This window comes from Aegilops tauschii, chromosome 5 (genome assembly GCF_002575655.3).
Source record: "Aegilops tauschii subsp. strangulata cultivar AL8/78 chromosome 5, Aet v6.0, whole genome shotgun sequence".
In the NCBI taxonomy this organism is placed as follows: domain Eukaryota; kingdom Viridiplantae; phylum Streptophyta; class Magnoliopsida; order Poales; family Poaceae; genus Aegilops; species Aegilops tauschii.
Genome location: NC_053039.3, coordinates 75,415,504 through 75,431,295, shown reverse-complemented (window position 1 = coordinate 75,431,295; position 15,792 = coordinate 75,415,504). Strand labels below are relative to the sequence as shown.

At 48.0% G+C, this 15,792-nt stretch overlaps 27 non-coding genes across 27 annotated transcripts; all 27 read right to left on the bottom strand.

Annotated features, from left to right (window-relative positions):
• Nucleotides 1–1,196: 1,196 nt before the first annotated feature.
• On the bottom strand, nucleotides 1,197–1,315 carry LOC120965599 (5S ribosomal RNA). Its single transcript, XR_005758644.1, has one exon. It is a non-coding gene; the product is annotated as a 5S ribosomal RNA (ribosomal RNA).
• A 371-nt stretch (nucleotides 1,316–1,686) lies between these two features.
• LOC120965631 (5S ribosomal RNA) lies at nucleotides 1,687–1,805 on the bottom strand. The gene has a single exon (XR_005758675.1). It is a non-coding gene; the product is annotated as a 5S ribosomal RNA (ribosomal RNA).
• Nucleotides 1,806–2,289: 484 nt separating this feature from the next.
• On the bottom strand, nucleotides 2,290–2,407 carry LOC120965620 (5S ribosomal RNA). Its single transcript, XR_005758664.1, has one exon. It is a non-coding gene; the product is annotated as a 5S ribosomal RNA (ribosomal RNA).
• A 371-nt stretch (nucleotides 2,408–2,778) lies between these two features.
• On the bottom strand, nucleotides 2,779–2,897 carry LOC120965565 (5S ribosomal RNA). Its single transcript, XR_005758610.1, has one exon. It is a non-coding gene; the product is annotated as a 5S ribosomal RNA (ribosomal RNA).
• A 370-nt stretch (nucleotides 2,898–3,267) lies between these two features.
• LOC120965554 (5S ribosomal RNA) lies at nucleotides 3,268–3,386 on the bottom strand. Its single transcript, XR_005758599.1, has one exon. It is a non-coding gene; the product is annotated as a 5S ribosomal RNA (ribosomal RNA).
• A 370-nt stretch (nucleotides 3,387–3,756) lies between these two features.
• On the bottom strand, nucleotides 3,757–3,875 carry LOC120965610 (5S ribosomal RNA). Its single transcript, XR_005758653.2, has one exon. It is a non-coding gene; the product is annotated as a 5S ribosomal RNA (ribosomal RNA).
• Nucleotides 3,876–4,247: 372 nt separating this feature from the next.
• On the bottom strand, nucleotides 4,248–4,366 carry LOC120965689 (5S ribosomal RNA). Its single transcript, XR_005758717.2, has one exon. It is a non-coding gene; the product is annotated as a 5S ribosomal RNA (ribosomal RNA).
• Nucleotides 4,367–5,027: 661 nt separating this feature from the next.
• On the bottom strand, nucleotides 5,028–5,146 carry LOC141024872 (5S ribosomal RNA). The gene has a single exon (XR_012186369.1). It is a non-coding gene; the product is annotated as a 5S ribosomal RNA (ribosomal RNA).
• A 370-nt stretch (nucleotides 5,147–5,516) lies between these two features.
• Nucleotides 5,517–5,635, bottom strand: LOC141023815 (5S ribosomal RNA). Its single transcript, XR_012185413.1, has one exon. It is a non-coding gene; the product is annotated as a 5S ribosomal RNA (ribosomal RNA).
• Nucleotides 5,636–6,006: 371 nt separating this feature from the next.
• Nucleotides 6,007–6,125, bottom strand: LOC141023923 (5S ribosomal RNA). Its single transcript, XR_012185521.1, has one exon. It is a non-coding gene; the product is annotated as a 5S ribosomal RNA (ribosomal RNA).
• Nucleotides 6,126–6,494: 369 nt separating this feature from the next.
• LOC141024218 (5S ribosomal RNA) lies at nucleotides 6,495–6,613 on the bottom strand. Its single transcript, XR_012185816.1, has one exon. It is a non-coding gene; the product is annotated as a 5S ribosomal RNA (ribosomal RNA).
• A 372-nt stretch (nucleotides 6,614–6,985) lies between these two features.
• Nucleotides 6,986–7,104, bottom strand: LOC141023921 (5S ribosomal RNA). Its single transcript, XR_012185519.1, has one exon. It is a non-coding gene; the product is annotated as a 5S ribosomal RNA (ribosomal RNA).
• A 371-nt stretch (nucleotides 7,105–7,475) lies between these two features.
• LOC141024193 (5S ribosomal RNA) lies at nucleotides 7,476–7,594 on the bottom strand. The gene has a single exon (XR_012185790.1). It is a non-coding gene; the product is annotated as a 5S ribosomal RNA (ribosomal RNA).
• Nucleotides 7,595–7,963: 369 nt separating this feature from the next.
• Nucleotides 7,964–8,081, bottom strand: LOC141024451 (5S ribosomal RNA). Its single transcript, XR_012186049.1, has one exon. It is a non-coding gene; the product is annotated as a 5S ribosomal RNA (ribosomal RNA).
• A 371-nt stretch (nucleotides 8,082–8,452) lies between these two features.
• LOC141023794 (5S ribosomal RNA) lies at nucleotides 8,453–8,571 on the bottom strand. Its single transcript, XR_012185392.1, has one exon. It is a non-coding gene; the product is annotated as a 5S ribosomal RNA (ribosomal RNA).
• A 660-nt stretch (nucleotides 8,572–9,231) lies between these two features.
• Nucleotides 9,232–9,350, bottom strand: LOC141024871 (5S ribosomal RNA). The gene has a single exon (XR_012186368.1). It is a non-coding gene; the product is annotated as a 5S ribosomal RNA (ribosomal RNA).
• Nucleotides 9,351–9,722: 372 nt separating this feature from the next.
• LOC141023814 (5S ribosomal RNA) lies at nucleotides 9,723–9,841 on the bottom strand. Its single transcript, XR_012185412.1, has one exon. It is a non-coding gene; the product is annotated as a 5S ribosomal RNA (ribosomal RNA).
• Nucleotides 9,842–10,214: 373 nt separating this feature from the next.
• LOC141023920 (5S ribosomal RNA) lies at nucleotides 10,215–10,333 on the bottom strand. The gene has a single exon (XR_012185518.1). It is a non-coding gene; the product is annotated as a 5S ribosomal RNA (ribosomal RNA).
• Nucleotides 10,334–10,704: 371 nt separating this feature from the next.
• Nucleotides 10,705–10,823, bottom strand: LOC141024192 (5S ribosomal RNA). The gene has a single exon (XR_012185789.1). It is a non-coding gene; the product is annotated as a 5S ribosomal RNA (ribosomal RNA).
• A 369-nt stretch (nucleotides 10,824–11,192) lies between these two features.
• On the bottom strand, nucleotides 11,193–11,310 carry LOC141024449 (5S ribosomal RNA). The gene has a single exon (XR_012186047.1). It is a non-coding gene; the product is annotated as a 5S ribosomal RNA (ribosomal RNA).
• A 372-nt stretch (nucleotides 11,311–11,682) lies between these two features.
• On the bottom strand, nucleotides 11,683–11,801 carry LOC141023793 (5S ribosomal RNA). Its single transcript, XR_012185391.1, has one exon. It is a non-coding gene; the product is annotated as a 5S ribosomal RNA (ribosomal RNA).
• A 661-nt stretch (nucleotides 11,802–12,462) lies between these two features.
• Nucleotides 12,463–12,581, bottom strand: LOC141024861 (5S ribosomal RNA). Its single transcript, XR_012186358.1, has one exon. It is a non-coding gene; the product is annotated as a 5S ribosomal RNA (ribosomal RNA).
• A 372-nt stretch (nucleotides 12,582–12,953) lies between these two features.
• On the bottom strand, nucleotides 12,954–13,072 carry LOC141023813 (5S ribosomal RNA). The gene has a single exon (XR_012185411.1). It is a non-coding gene; the product is annotated as a 5S ribosomal RNA (ribosomal RNA).
• A 373-nt stretch (nucleotides 13,073–13,445) lies between these two features.
• LOC141023919 (5S ribosomal RNA) lies at nucleotides 13,446–13,564 on the bottom strand. Its single transcript, XR_012185517.1, has one exon. It is a non-coding gene; the product is annotated as a 5S ribosomal RNA (ribosomal RNA).
• Nucleotides 13,565–13,934: 370 nt separating this feature from the next.
• On the bottom strand, nucleotides 13,935–14,053 carry LOC141024191 (5S ribosomal RNA). The gene has a single exon (XR_012185788.1). It is a non-coding gene; the product is annotated as a 5S ribosomal RNA (ribosomal RNA).
• Nucleotides 14,054–14,423: 370 nt separating this feature from the next.
• LOC141024448 (5S ribosomal RNA) lies at nucleotides 14,424–14,541 on the bottom strand. The gene has a single exon (XR_012186046.1). It is a non-coding gene; the product is annotated as a 5S ribosomal RNA (ribosomal RNA).
• Nucleotides 14,542–15,356: 815 nt separating this feature from the next.
• On the bottom strand, nucleotides 15,357–15,475 carry LOC141023893 (5S ribosomal RNA). The gene has a single exon (XR_012185491.1). It is a non-coding gene; the product is annotated as a 5S ribosomal RNA (ribosomal RNA).
• Between the last annotated feature and the right edge of the window lie 317 nt (nucleotides 15,476–15,792).

Genomic DNA, 15,792 nt, shown 5'->3' with positions numbered 1-15,792 from the left:
GAGCCACCCTTGAGCCCAAGGGTTCCAAACGCCGCCAACAACTACTTTGGGACCAAGGCTCGGGAGGCGCCTCAGTGGTGGCATGCAGATCTTTGTGAAGATCATTAATACACAAGATCAGATGAGAACCAGAAGACGACGATCCTCGGCGGGATCCTTGCCGAGGAAATCCACAAGACCCCCGGCAAGATCTTTGCGGGGGACGACCACGACGACCCGGCAAGACCCTTGCCGGGGCGCCGACAAGACCCTTGCCGAGGGCACCAGCGGGGCCGTAGCCAGGCCCACGTCTGCCAAGACGCCACCCCCGTCCCCATGCAGCTGCTAGCTCAACCAGCTGGGCAGGCTCCTGCGTGGCGGCGAGCAGCCTCTACACCAACTCAGCAAGCACCTGCGTGGTGGCATGCAGATCTTCGTGAAGATCCTCCCACCGCGCCACCTCAGCTACCTGCCAACCTACATGGCCCTGCATGCCTCCCTGGCCTGGACACGCGTCCTAGCGGGGCGGAGCGGCAACGGATGGGACGGGCGGTGCTCCCATCCCCGATAAAGCAGGGGGACACCTAAGCGACGCATTTAATATGTCTTGTCTCGTAATGCGGGCGATAAGATCGTGTACTGTACACCTTTCCACCTCCTGTGTGCCACTGTGGCAACCCATTTTGATCTATAAAAGGAGGCCCGAGGTGTCCAGGAGGAGGATTCGGATCTTTTAGGATATCACGCCTCGTAGCTAGCTCAAGAACACAAGAACACTCAAATATATCCACCAAAGCAGGACTAGGGTATTACGCATCTCCACGGCCCGAACCTGGGTAAATGATCCGTGTGTTTCCTGTCAGACCCGCTCTTTGCACAACCCCGCGCCCTCCAACCATAGAAGGGATCCCAGTGATTCCATAGGTGTCGATTTCCCCCGACAAATGGATAATGCCCTATATATACTACTTACTCTCCCCCACAAACACGGATACGAGTTCACCATGGTTTCCACCCCTCCCTCTATACCGCAGCAACACGTATTTTTTCACCCCTTTCAGAATGCGCTCCTCGCGCCATAAAGCCGCCTCTAGACGCGTGACCAATGAGCAGCGGGGCTAAAACATATCACAAACGTCAAAAATAATATAACGGGGTTAATATATATCGCGCACATACGATATGTTTGTCACGAGGCACAAAAAATAATTAAAAAGGGAATGCAACACGAGGAATTCCCAGGAGGTCACCCATCCTAGTACTACTCTCACCCAAGCACACTTAACTTCAGAGTTCTGATGGGATCCGATGCTTTAGTGCTCGTATGATCGCATCCTACATGTTACCCCCGCCTTAGTCCCTTACGCTTGCCAGTCCCAGGTCCACTGCAAAGATGATTGTCATTCTTACTACAATTACAACCGTTGGGTAATAATGGATAATGCCCTATATATACTACTTACTCCCCCCCCTCAAACACGGAGACGAGTTTATCATGGTTTCCACCCCTCCCTCTATACCGCGGCAACACGTATTTTTTCACCCCTTTCAGAACGCGCTCCTCGCGTCACAAAGCCTCCTCTAGAAGCGTGACCAATGAGCAGCGAGCTAAAACATATCGCAAACGTCAAAAATTATATAACGGGGTTAATATATATCGCGCACGTGCGATATGTTTGTCACGAGGCGCAAAAAATAATTAAAAAGGAAATGCAACACGAGGACTTCCCAGGAGGTCACCCATCCTATTACTACTCTACCCCAAGCACACTTAACTTCGGAGTTCTGATGGGATCCGGTGCTTTAGTGCTGGTATGATCGCATCCAACATGTTACCCCCGCCTTTGTCCCTTATGCTTGCCACTCCCAGGTCCACTGCAAAGATGATTGTCATTCTTACTACCATTACAACCGTTGCCTAATAATGGATAATGCCCTATATATACTACTTACTCCCCCCCCCTCAAACACGGAGACGAGTTTACCACGGTTTCCACCCCTACCTCTATACCGCAGCAACACGTATTTTTTCACCCCTTTCAGAACGCGCTCCTCGCGCCACAAAGCCGCCTCTAGACGCGTGACTAATGAGCAGCGAGCTATACATATCGCAAACGTCAAAAATAATATAACAGGGTTAATATATATCGCGCACGTGCGATATGTTTGTCACGAGGCGCAAAAAATAATTAAAAAGGGAATGCAACACGAGGACTACATATCGCAAACGTCAAAAATAATATAACGGGGTTAATATATATCGCGCATGTGCGATATGTTTGTCACGAGGCGCAAAAAATAATTAAAAAGGGAATGCAACACGAGGACTTCCCAGGAGGTCACCCATCCTAGTACTACTCTCGCCAAGCACGCTTAACTTTGGAGTTCTGATGGGATCCGATGCTTTAGTGCTGCTATGATCGCATCCGACATGTTACCCCCGCCTTTGTCCCTTATGGTTGCCACTCCCAGGTCCACTGCAAAGATGATTTTCATTCTTACTACCATTACAACCATTGCCTAATAATGGATAATGCCCTATCTATACAACTTACTCCCCCCCCCTCAAACACGGAGACGAGTTTACCACGGTTTCCACCCCTCCCTCTATACCGCAGCAACACGTATTTTTTACCCCTTTCAGAACGCGCTCCTCGCGCCACAAAGCCGCGTCTAGACGCGTGACCAACGAGCAGCGAGCTAAAACATATCGCAAATGTAAAAAATAATATAACGGGGTTAATATATATCGCGCACATGCGATATGTTTGTCACGAGGCGCAAAAAATAATTAAAAAGGGAATGCAACACGAGGACTTCCCAGGAGGTCACCCATCCTAGTACTAGTCTCGCCCAAGCACGCATAACTTCGAAGTTCTGATGGGATCCGGTGCGTTAGTGCTAGTATGATCACATCCGACATGTTACCCCCGCCTTCGTCCCTTATGCCTGCCACTCCCAGGTCCACTGCAAAGATGATTGTCATTCTTACTACCATTACAACCGTTGCCTAATAATGGATAATGCCCTATCTATACAACTTACTCCCCCCCCTCAAACACGGAGACGAGTTTACCACGGTTTCCACCCCTCCCTCTATACCGCAGCAACACGTATTTTTTACCCCTTTCAGAACGCGCTCCTCGCGCCACAAAGCCGCGTCTAGACGCGTGACCAACGAGCAGCGAGCTAAAACATATCGCAAATGTAAAAAATAATATAACGGGGTTAATATATATCGCGCACATGCGATATGTTTGTCACGAGGCGCAAAAAATAATTAAAAAGGGAATGCAACACGACGACTTCCTAGGAGGTCACCCATCCTAGTACTACTCTCGCCCAAGCACGCTTAACTTCGCAGTTCTGATGGGATCCGGTGCTTTAGTGCTGGTATGATCGCATCCAACATGTTACCCCCGCATTCGTCCCTTATGCTTGCCACTCCCAGGTCCACTGCAAAGATGATTGTCATTCTTACTACCATTACAACCGTTGCCTAATAATGGATAATGCCATATATATACTACTTACTCCCCCCCTCAAACACGGAGACGAGTTTACCACGGTCTCCACCCCTCCCTCTATATCGCAGCAACACGTATTTTTTTACCCCTTTCAGAACGCGCTCCTCGCGCCACAAAGCCGCCTCTAGACGCGTGACCAATGAGCAGCGAGCTAAAACATATCGCAAATGTCAAAAATAATATAACGGGGTTAATATATATCGCGCACATGCGATATGTTTGTCACGAGGCGCAAAAAATAATTAAAAAGGGAATGCAACACGAGGACTTCCCAGGAGGTCACCCATCCTAGTACTACTCTAGCCCAAGCACGCTTAACTTCAAAGTTCTGATGGGATCCGGTGCGTTAGTGCTAGTATGATCGCATCCGACATGTTACCCCCGCCTTCGTCCCTTATGCTTGCCACTCCCAGGTCCACTGCAAAGATGATTGTCATTCTTACTACCATTACAACCGTTGCCTAATAATGGATAATGCCCTATCTATACAACTTACTCCCCCCCCCTCAAACACGGAGACGAGTTTACCACGGTTTCCACCCCTCCCTCTATACCGCAGCAACACGTATTTTTTTACCCCTTTCAGAACGCGCTCCTCGCGCCACAAAGCCGCCTCTAGACGCGTAACCAACGAGCAGCGAGCTAAAATATATCGCAAATGTCAAAAATAATATAACGGGGTTAATATATATCGCGCACATGCGATATGTTTGTCACGAGGCGCAAAAAATAATTAAAAAGGGAATGCAACACGAGGACTTCCCAGGAGGTCACCCATCCCAGTACTACTCTCGCCCAAGCACGCTTAACTTCGCAGTTCTGATGGGATCCGGTGCTTTAGTGCTGGTATGATTGCATCCAACATGTTACCCCCGCCTTCGTCCCTTATGCTTGCCACTCCCAGGTCCACTGCAAAGATGATTGTCATTCTTACTACCATTACAACCGTTGCCTAATAATGGATAATGCCATATATATACTACTTACTCCCCCCCCTCAAACACGGAGACGAGTTTACCACGGTCTCCACCCCTCCCTCTATACCGCAGCAACACGTATTTTTTTACCCCTTTCAGAACGCGCTCCTCGCGCCACAAAGCCGCCTCTAGACGCGTGACCAATGAGCAGCGAGCTAAAACATATCGCAAATGTCAAAAATAATATAACTGGGTTAATATATATCGCGCACATGCGATATGTTTGTCACGAGGCGCAAAAAATAATTGAAAAGGGAATGCAACACGAGGACGATAATGCCCTATATATACTACTTACCCCCCCCCCCCTCAAACACGGAGACGAGTTTACCACGGTTTCCACCCCTCCCTCTATACCGCAGCAACACGTATTTTTTTACCCCTTTCAGGACGCGCTCCTCGCGCCACAAAGCCGCCTCAAGACGCGTGACCAATGAGCAGCGAGCTAAAACATATCGTAAATGTCAAAAATAATATAACGGGGTTAATATATATCGCGCACATGCGATATGTTTGTCACGAGGCGCAAAAAATAATTAAAAAGGGAATGCAACACGAGGACTTCCCAGGAGGTCACCCATCCTAGTACTACTCTCGCCCAAGCATGCTTAACTTCGGAGTTCTGATGGGATCCGGTGCTTTAGTGCTGGTATGATCGCATTCGACATGTTACCCCCGCCTGCGTCCCTTATGCTTGCCACTCCCAGGTCCACTGCAAAGATGATTGTCATTCATACTACCATTACAACCGTTGCCTAATAATGGAAAATGCCCTATATATACTACTTACTCCCCCCCCTCAAACACGGAGACGGGTTTACCACGGTTTCCACCCCTCCCTCTATACCGCAGTAACACGTATTTTTTACCCCTTTCAGAACGCGCTCCTCGCGCCAGAAAGCCGCCTCTAGACGCGTGACCAATGAGCAGCGAGCTAAAACATATCGCAAATTTCAAAAATAATATAACGGGGTTAATATATATCGCGCACATGCGATATGTTTGTCACGAGGCGCAAAAAATAATTAAAAAGGGAACGCAACACGAGGACTTCCCAGGAGGTCACCCATCCTAGTACTACTCTCGCCCAAGCACTCTTAACTTCGGAGTTCTAATGGGATTCGGTGCTTTAGTGCTGGTATGGCCGCATCCGACATGTTACCCCCGCCTTCGTCCCTTATGCTTGCCACTCCCAGGTCCACTGCAAAGATGATTGTCATTCTTACTACCATTACAACCGTTGCCTAATAATGGATAATGCCCTATATATACTACTTACTCCCCCCCCTCAAACACGGAGATGAGTTTACCACGGTTTCCACCCCTCCCTCTATACCGCAGCAACACGTATTTTTTTACCCCTTTCAGAACGCGCTCCTCGCGCCACAAAGCCGCCTCTAGATGCGTGACCAACGAGCAGCGAGCTAAAACATATCGCCAATGTCAAAAATAATATAACGGGGTTAATATATATCGCGCACATGCAATATGTTTGTCACGAGGCCCAAAAAATAATTAATAAGGGAATGCAACACGAGGACTTCCTAGGAGGTCACCCATCCTAGTACTACTCTCGCCCAAGCACGCTTAACTTCGGAGATCTGATGGAATCCGGTGCTTTAGTGCTGGTATGATCGCATCTGACATGTTACCCCCGCCTTCGTCCCTTATGCTTGCCACTCCCAGGTCTAGTTCAAAGATGATTGTCATTCTTACTACCATTACAACCGTTGCCTAATAATGGATAATGCCCTATATACACTACTTACTCCCCCCCCCAAACACGGAGACAAGTTTACCACGGTTTCCACCCCTCCCTCTATACCGCAGCAACACGTATTTTTTACCCCTTTCAGAACGCGCTCCTCGCGCCACAAAGCCGCCTCTAGACGCGTGACCAATGAGCAGCGAGCTAAAACATATCGCAAATTTCAAAAATAATATAACGGGGTTAATATATATCGCGCACATGCGATATGTTTGTCACGAGGCGCAAAAAATAATTAAAAAGGGAACGCAACACGAGGACTTCCCAGGAGGTCACCCATCCTAGTACTACTCTCGCCCAAGGACTCTTAACTTCGGAGTTCTAATGGGATTCGGTGCTTTAGTGCTGGTATGGCCGCATCCGACATGTTACCCCCGCCTTCGTCCCTTATGCTTGCCACTCCCAGGTCCACTGCAAAGATGATTGTCATTCTTACTACCATTACAACCGTTGCCTAATAATGGATAATGCCCTATATATACTACTTACTCCCCCCCCCTCAAACACGGAGATGAGTTTACCACGGTTTCCACCCCTCCCTCTATACCGCAGCAACACGTATTTTTTTACCCCTTTCAGAACGCGCTCCTCGCGCCACAAAGCCGCCTCTAGATGCGTGACCAACGAGCAGCGAGCTAAAACATATCGCCAATGTCAAAAATAATATAACGGGGTTAATATATATCGCGCACATGCAATATGTTTGTCACGAGGCCCAAAAAATAATTAATAAGGGAATGCAACACGAGGACTTCCTAGGAGGTCACCCATCCTAGTACTACTCTCGCCCAAGCACGCTTAACTTCGGAGATCTGATGGAATCCGGTGCTTTAGTGCTGGTATGATCGCATCTGACATGTTACCCCCGCCTTCGTCCCTTATGCTTGCCACTCCCAGGTCTAGTTCAAAGATGATTGTCATTCTTACTACCATTACAACCGTTGCCTAATAATGGATAATGCCCTATATACACTACTTACTCCCCCCCCCCAAACACGGAGACAAGTTTACCACGGTTTCCACCCCTCCCTCTATACCGCAGCAACACGTATTTTTTTACCCCTTTCAGAACGCGCTCCTCTCGCCACAAAGCCGCCTCTAGACGCGTGACCAATGAGCAGCGAGCTAAAACATATCGCAAATGTTAAAAATAATATAACGGGGTTTATATATATCGCGCACATGCGATATGTTTGTCACGAGGCGCAAAAAATAATTAAAAAGGGAATGCAACCCGAGGACTTCCCAGGAGGTCACCCATCCTAGTACTACTCTCGGCCAAGCACGCTAAACTTCGGAGTTCTGATGGGATCCGGTGCTTTAGTGCTTGTATGATCGCATCCGACATGTTACCCCCGCCTTCGTCCCTTATGCTTGCCACTCCCAGGTCCACTGCAAAGATGATTGTCATTCTTACTACCATTACAAACATTGCCTAATAATGGATAATGCCCTATATATACTACTTACTCCCCCCCTCAAACACGGAGACGAGTTTACCACGGTTTCCACCCCTCCCTCTATACCGCAGCAACACGTATTTTTTACCCCTTTCAGAACGCGCTCCTCGTGCCACAAATCCGCCTCTAGACGCGTGACCAGCGAGCATCGAGCTAAAACATATCGCAAATGTCAAAAATAATATAACGGGGTTAATATATATCGCGCACATGCGATATGTTTGTCACGAGGCGCAAAAACTAATTAAAAAAGGAATGCAACCCGAGGACTTCCCAGGAGGTCACCCATCCTAGTACTACTCTCGCCAAGCACGCTTAACTTCGGAGTTCTGATGGAATCCGGTGCTTTAGTGCTGGTATGATCACATCTGACATGTTTCCCCCGCCTTCGTCCCTTATGCTTGCCACCCCCAGGTCCACTTCAAAGATGATTGTCATTCTTACTACCATTACAACCGTTGCCTAATAATGGATAATGCCCTATATATACTACTTACTCCCCCCCCCTCAAACACGGAGACGGGTTTACCACGGTTTCCACCCCTCCCTCTATACCGCAGTAACACGTATTTTTTACCCCTTTCAGAACGCGCTCCTCGCGCCACAAAGCCGCCTCTAGACGCGTGACCAATGAGCAGCGAGCTAAAACATATCGCAAATGTCAAAAATAATATAACGGGGTTAATATATATCGCGCACATGCGATATGTTTGTCACGAGGCGCAAAAAATAATTAAAAAGGGAATGCAACACGAGGACTTCCCAGGAGGTCACCCATCCCAGTACTACTCTCGCCCAAGCACGCTTAACTTCGCAGTTCTGATGGGATCCGGTGCTTTAGTGCTGGTATGATTGCATCCAACATGTTACCCCCGCCTTCGTCCCTTATGCTTGCCACTCCCAGGTCCACTGCAAAGATGATTGTCATTCTTACTACCATTACAACCGTTGCCTAATAATGGATAATGCCATATATATACTACTTACTCCCCCCCCTCAAACACGGAGACGAGTTTACCACGGTCTCCACCCCTCCCTCTATACCGCAGCAACACGTATTTTTTTACCCCTTTCAGAACGCGCTCCTCGCGCCACAAAGCCGCCTCTAGACGCGTGACCAATGAGCAGCGAGCTAAAACATATCGCAAATGTCAAAAATAATATAACTGGGTTAATATATATCGCGCACATGCGATATGTTTGTCACGAGGCGCAAAAAATAATTGAAAAGGGAATGCAACACGAGGACGATAATGCCCTATATATACTACTTACCCCCCCCCCCTCAAACACGGAGACGAGTTTACCACGGTTTCCACCCCTCCCTCTATACCGCAGCAACACGTATTTTTTTACCCCTTTCAGGACGCGCTCCTCGCGCCACAAAGCCGCCTCAAGACGCGTGACCAATGAGCAGCGAGCTAAAACATATCGTAAATGTCAAAAATAATATAACGGGGTTAATATATATCGCGCACATGCGATATGTTTGTCACGAGGCGCAAAAAATAATTAAAAAGGGAATGCAACACGAGGACTTCCCAGGAGGTCACCCATCCTAGTACTACTCTCGCCCAAGCATGCTTAACTTCGGAGTTCTGATGGGATCCGGTGCTTTAGTGCTGGTATGATCGCATTCGACATGTTACCCCCGCCTGCGTCCCTTATGCTTGCCACTCCCAGGTCCACTGCAAAGATGATTGTCATTCATACTACCATTACAACCGTTGCCTAATAATGGAAAATGCCCTATATATACTACTTACTCCCCCCCCCCTCAAACACGGAGACGGGTTTACCACGGTTTCCACCCCTCCCTCTATACCGCAGTAACACGTATTTTTTACCCCTTTCAGAACGCGCTCCTCGCGCCAGAAAGCCGCCTCTAGACGCGTGACCAATGAGCAGCGAGCTAAAACATATCGCAAATTTCAAAAATAATATAACGGGGTTAATATATATCGCGCACATGCGATATGTTTGTCACGAGGCGCAAAAAATAATTAAAAAGGGAACGCAACACGAGGACTTCCCAGGAGGTCACCCATCCTAGTACTACTCTCGCCCAAGCACTCTTAACTTCGGAGTTCTAATGGGATTCGGTGCTTTAGTGCTGGTATGGCCGCATCCGACATGTTACCCCCGCCTTCGTCCCTTATGCTTGCCACTCCCAGGTCCACTGCAAAGATGATTGTCATTCTTACTACCATTACAACCGTTGCCTAATAATGGATAATGCCCTATATATACTACTTACTCCCCCCCCCCTCAAACACGGAGATGAGTTTACCACGGTTTCCACCCCTCCCTCTATACCGCAGCAACACGTATTTTTTTACCCCTTTCAGAACGCGCTCCTCGCGCCACAAAGCCGCCTCTAGATGCGTGACCAACGAGCAGCGAGCTAAAACATATCGCCAATGTCAAAAATAATATAACGGGGTTAATATATATCGCGCACATGCAATATGTTTGTCACGAGGCCCAAAAAATAATTAATAAGGGAATGCAACACGAGGACTTCCTAGGAGGTCACCCATCCTAGTACTACTCTCGCCCAAGCACGCTTAACTTCGGAGATCTGATGGAATCCGGTGCTTTAGTGCTGGTATGATCGCATCTGACATGTTACCCCCGCCTTCGTCCCTTATGCTTGCCACTCCCAGGTCTAGTTCAAAGATGATTGTCATTCTTACTACCATTACAACCGTTGCCTAATAATGGATAATGCCCTATATACACTACTTACTCCCCCCCCCCAAACACGGAGACAAGTTTACCACGGTTTCCACCCCTCCCTCTATACCGCAGCAACACGTATTTTTTTACCCCTTTCAGAACGCGCTCCTCGCGCCACAAAGCCGCCTCTAGACGCGTGACCAATGAGCAGCGAGCTAAAACATATCGCAAATGTTAAAAATAATATAACGGGGTTTATATATATCGCGCACATGCGATATGTTTGTCACGAGGCGCAAAAAATAATTAAAAAGGGAATGCAACCCGAGGACTTCCCAGGAGGTCACCCATCCTAGTACTACTCTCGGCCAAGCACGCTAAACTTCGGAGTTCTGATGGGATCCGGTGCTTTAGTGCTTGTATGATCGCATCCGACATGTTACCCCCGCCTTCGTCCCTTATGCTTGCCACTCCCAGGTCCACTGCAAAGATGATTGTCATTCTTACTACCATTACAAACATTGCCTAATAATGGATAATGCCCTATATATACTACTTACTCCCCCCCTCAAACACGGAGACGAGTTTACCACGGTTTCCACCCCTCCCTCTATACCGCAGCAACACGTATTTTTTACCCCTTTCAGAACGCGCTCCTCGTGCCACAAATCCGCCTCTAGACGCGTGACCAGCGAGCATCGAGCTAAAACATATCGCAAATGTCAAAAATAATATAACGGGGTTAATATATATCGCGCACATGCGATATGTTTGTCACGAGGCGCAAAAACTAATTAAAAAAGGAATGCAACCCGAGGACTTCCCAGGAGGTCACCCATCCTAGTACTACTCTCGCCAAGCACGCTTAACTTCGGAGTTCTGATGGAATCCGGTGCTTTAGTGCTGGTATGATCACATCTGACATGTTTCCCCCGCCTTCGTCCCTTATGCTTGCCACCCCCAGGTCCACTTCAAAGATGATTGTCATTCTTACTACCATTACAACCGTTGCCTAATAATGGATAATGCCCTATATATACTACTTACTCCCCCCCCCCTCAAACACGGAGACGGGTTTACCACGGTTTCCACCCCTCCCTCTATACCGCAGTAACACGTATTTTTTACCCCTTTCAGAACGCGCTCCTCGCGCCACAAAGCCGCCTCTAGACGCGTGACCAATGAGCAGCGAGCTAAAACATATCGCAAATGTCAAAAATAATATAACGGGGTTAATATATATCGCGCACATGCGATATGTTTGTCACGAGGCGCAAAAAATAATTAAAAAGGGAATGCAACACGAGGACTTCCCAGGAGGTCACCCATCCCAGTACTACTCTCGCCCAAGCACGCTTAACTTCGCAGTTCTGATGGGATCCGGTGCTTTAGTGCTGGTATGATTGCATCCAACATGTTACCCCCGCCTTCGTCCCTTATGCTTGCCACTCCCAGGTCCACTGCAAAGATGATTGTCATTCTTACTACCATTACAACCGTTGCCTAATAATGGATAATGCCATATATATACTACTTACTCCCCCCCCTCAAACACGGAGACGAGTTTACCACGGTCTCCACCCCTCCCTCTATACCGCAGCAACACGTATTTTTTTACCCCTTTCAGAACGCGCTCCTCGCGCCACAAAGCCGCCTCTAGACGCGTGACCAATGAGCAGCGAGCTAAAACATATCGCAAATGTCAAAAATAATATAACTGGGTTAATATATATCGCGCACATGCGATATGTTTGTCACGAGGCGCAAAAAATAATTGAAAAGGGAATGCAACACGAGGACGATAATGCCCTATATATACTACTTACCCCCCCCCCCCTCAAACACGGAGACGAGTTTACCACGGTTTCCACCCCTCCCTCTATACCGCAGCAACACGTATTTTTTTACCCCTTTCAGGACGCGCTCCTCGCGCCACAAAGCCGCCTCAAGACGCGTGACCAATGAGCAGCGAGCTAAAACATATCGTAAATGTCAAAAATAATATAACGGGGTTAATATATATCGCGCACATGCGATATGTTTGTCACGAGGCGCAAAAAATAATTAAAAAGGGAATGCAACACGAGGACTTCCCAGGAGGTCACCCATCCTAGTACTACTCTCGCCCAAGCATGCTTAACTTCGGAGTTCTGATGGGATCCGGTGCTTTAGTGCTGGTATGATCGCATTCGACATGTTACCCCCGCCTGCGTCCCTTATGCTTGCCACTCCCAGGTCCACTGCAAAGATGATTGTCATTCATACTACCATTACAACCGTTGCCTAATAATGGAAAATGCCCTATATATACTACTTACTCCCCCCCCCCTCAAACACGGAGACGGGTTTACCACGGTTTCCACCCCTCCCTCTATACCGCAGTAACACGTATTTTTTACCCCTTTCAGAACGCGCTCCTCGCGCCAGAAAGCCGCCTCTAGACGCGTGACCAATGAGCAGCGAGCTAAAACATATCGCAAATTTCAAAAATAATATAACGGGGTTAATATATATCGCGCACATGCGATATGTTTGTCACGAGGCGCAAAAAATAATTAAAAAGGGAACGCAACACGAGGACTTCCCAGGAGGTCACCCATCCTAGTACTACTCTCGCCCAAGCACTCTTAACTTCGGAGTTCTAATGGGATTCGGTGCTTTAGTGCTGGTATGGCCGCATCCGACATGTTACCCCCGCCTTCGTCCCTTATGCTTGCCACTCCCAGGTCCACTGCAAAGATGATTGTCATTCTTACTACCATTACAACCGTTGCCTAATAATGGATAATGCCCTATATATACTACTTACTCCCCCCCCCCTCAAACACGGAGATGAGTTTACCACGGTTTCCACCCCTCCCTCTATACCGCAGCAACACGTATTTTTTTACCCCTTTCAGAACGCGCTCCTCGCGCCACAAAGCCGCCTCTAGATGCGTGACCAACGAGCAGCGAGCTAAAACATATCGCCAATGTCAAAAATAATATAACGGGGTTAATATATATCGCGCACATGCAATATGTTTGTCACGAGGCCCAAAAAATAATTAATAAGGGAATGCAACACGAGGACTTCCTAGGAGGTCACCCATCCTAGTACTACTCTCGCCCAAGCACGCTTAACTTCGGAGATCTGATGGAATCCGGTGCTTTAGTGCTGGTATGATCGCATCTGACATGTTACCCCCGCCTTCGTCCCTTATGCTTGCCACTCCCAGGTCTAGTTCAAAGATGATTGTCATTCTTACTACCATTACAACCGTTGCCTAATAATGGATAATGCCCTATATACACTACTTACTCCCCCCCCCAAACACGGAGACAAGTTTACCACGGTTTCCACCCCTCCCTCTATACCGCAGCAACACGTATTTTTTTACCCCTTTCAGAACGCGCTCCTCGCGCCACAAAGCCGCCTCTAGACGCGTGACCAATGAGCAGCGAGCTAAAACATATCGCAAATGTTAAAAATAATATAACGGGGTTTATATATATCGCGCACATGCGATATGTTTGTCACGAGGCGCAAAAAATAATTAAAAAGGGAATGCAACCCGAGGACTTCCCAGGAGGTCACCCATCCTAGTACTACTCTCGGCCAAGCACGCTAAACTTCGGAGTTCTGATGGGATCCGGTGCTTTAGTGCTTGTATGATCGCATCCGACATGTTACCCCCGCCTTCGTCCCTTATGCTTGCCACTCCCAGGTCCACTGCAAAGATGATTGTCATTCTTACTACCATTACAAACATTGCCTAATAATGGATAATGCCCTATATATACTACTTACTCCCCCCCTCAAACACGGAGACGAGTTTACCACGGTTTCCACCCCTCCCTCTATACCGCAGCAACACGTATTTTTTTACCCCTTTCAGAACGCGCTCCTCGCGCCACAAATCCGCCTCTAGACGCGTGACCAGCGAGCATCGAGCTAAAACATATCGCAAATGTCAAAAATAATATAACGGGGTTAATATATATCGCGCACATGCGATATGTTTGTCACGAGGCGCAAAAACTAATTAAAAAAGGAATGCAACCCGAGGACTTCCCAGGAGGTCACCCATCCTAGTACTACTCTCGCCAAGCACGCTTAACTTCGGAGTTCTGATGGAATCCGGTGCTTTAGTGCTGGTATGATCACATCTGACATGTTTCCCCCGCCTTCGTCCCTTATGCTTGCCACCCCCAGGTCCACTTCAAAGATGATTGTCATTCTTACTACCATTACAACCGTTGCCTAATAATGGATAATGCCCTATATATACTACTTACTCCCCCCCCCCCTCAAACACGGAGACGGGTTTACCACGGTTTCCACCCCTCCCTCTATACCGCAGTAACACGTATTTTTTACCCCTTTCAGAACGCGCTCCTCGCGCCACAAAGCCGCCTCTAGACGCGTGACCATTGAGCAGCGAGCTAAAACATATCGCAAATGTCAAAAATAATATAACGGGGTTAATATATATCGCGCACATGCGATATGTTTGTCACGAGGCGCAAAAAATAATTAAAAAGGGAATGCAACACGAGGACTTTTCGGAGTTCTGATGGGATTTGGTGCTTTAGTGCTGGTATGGTCGCATCCGACATGTTACCCCCGCCTTCGTCCCTTATGCTTGCCACTCCCAGGTCCACTGCAAAGATGATTGTCATTCTTACTACCATTACAACCGTTGCCTAATAATGGATAATGCCCTATATATACTACTTACTCCCCCCCCCTCAAACACGGAGACGGGTTTACCACGGTTTCCACCCCTCCCTCTATACCGCAGCAACACGTATTTTTTTACCCCTTTCAGAACGCGCTCCTCGCGCCACAAAGCCGCCTCTAGACGCGTGACCAACGAGCAGCGAGCTAAAACATATCGCCAATGTCAAAAATAATATAACGGGGTTAATATATATCGCGCACATGCAATATGTTTGTCACGAGGCGCAAAAAATAATTAATAAGGGAATGCAACACGAGGACTTCCCAGGAGGTCACCCATCCTAGTACTACTCTCGCCCAAGCACGGTTAACTTCGGAGTTCTGATGGAATCCGGTGCTTTAGTGCTGGTATGATCGCATCTGACATGTTACCCCCGCCTTCGTCCCTTATGCTTGCCACTCCCAGGTCCACTTCAAAGATGATTGTCATTCTTACTACCATTACAACCGTTGCCTAATAATGGATAATGCCCTATATATACTGCTTACTCCCCCCCCCCCTCAAACACGGAGACGGGTTTACCACGGTTTCCACCCCTCCCTCTATACCGCAGTAACACGTATTTTTTACCCCTTTCAGAACGCGCTCCTCGCGCCACAAAGCCGCCTCTAGACGCGTGACCAATGAGCAGCGAGCTAAAACATATCGCAAATGTCAAAAATAATATAACGGGGTTAA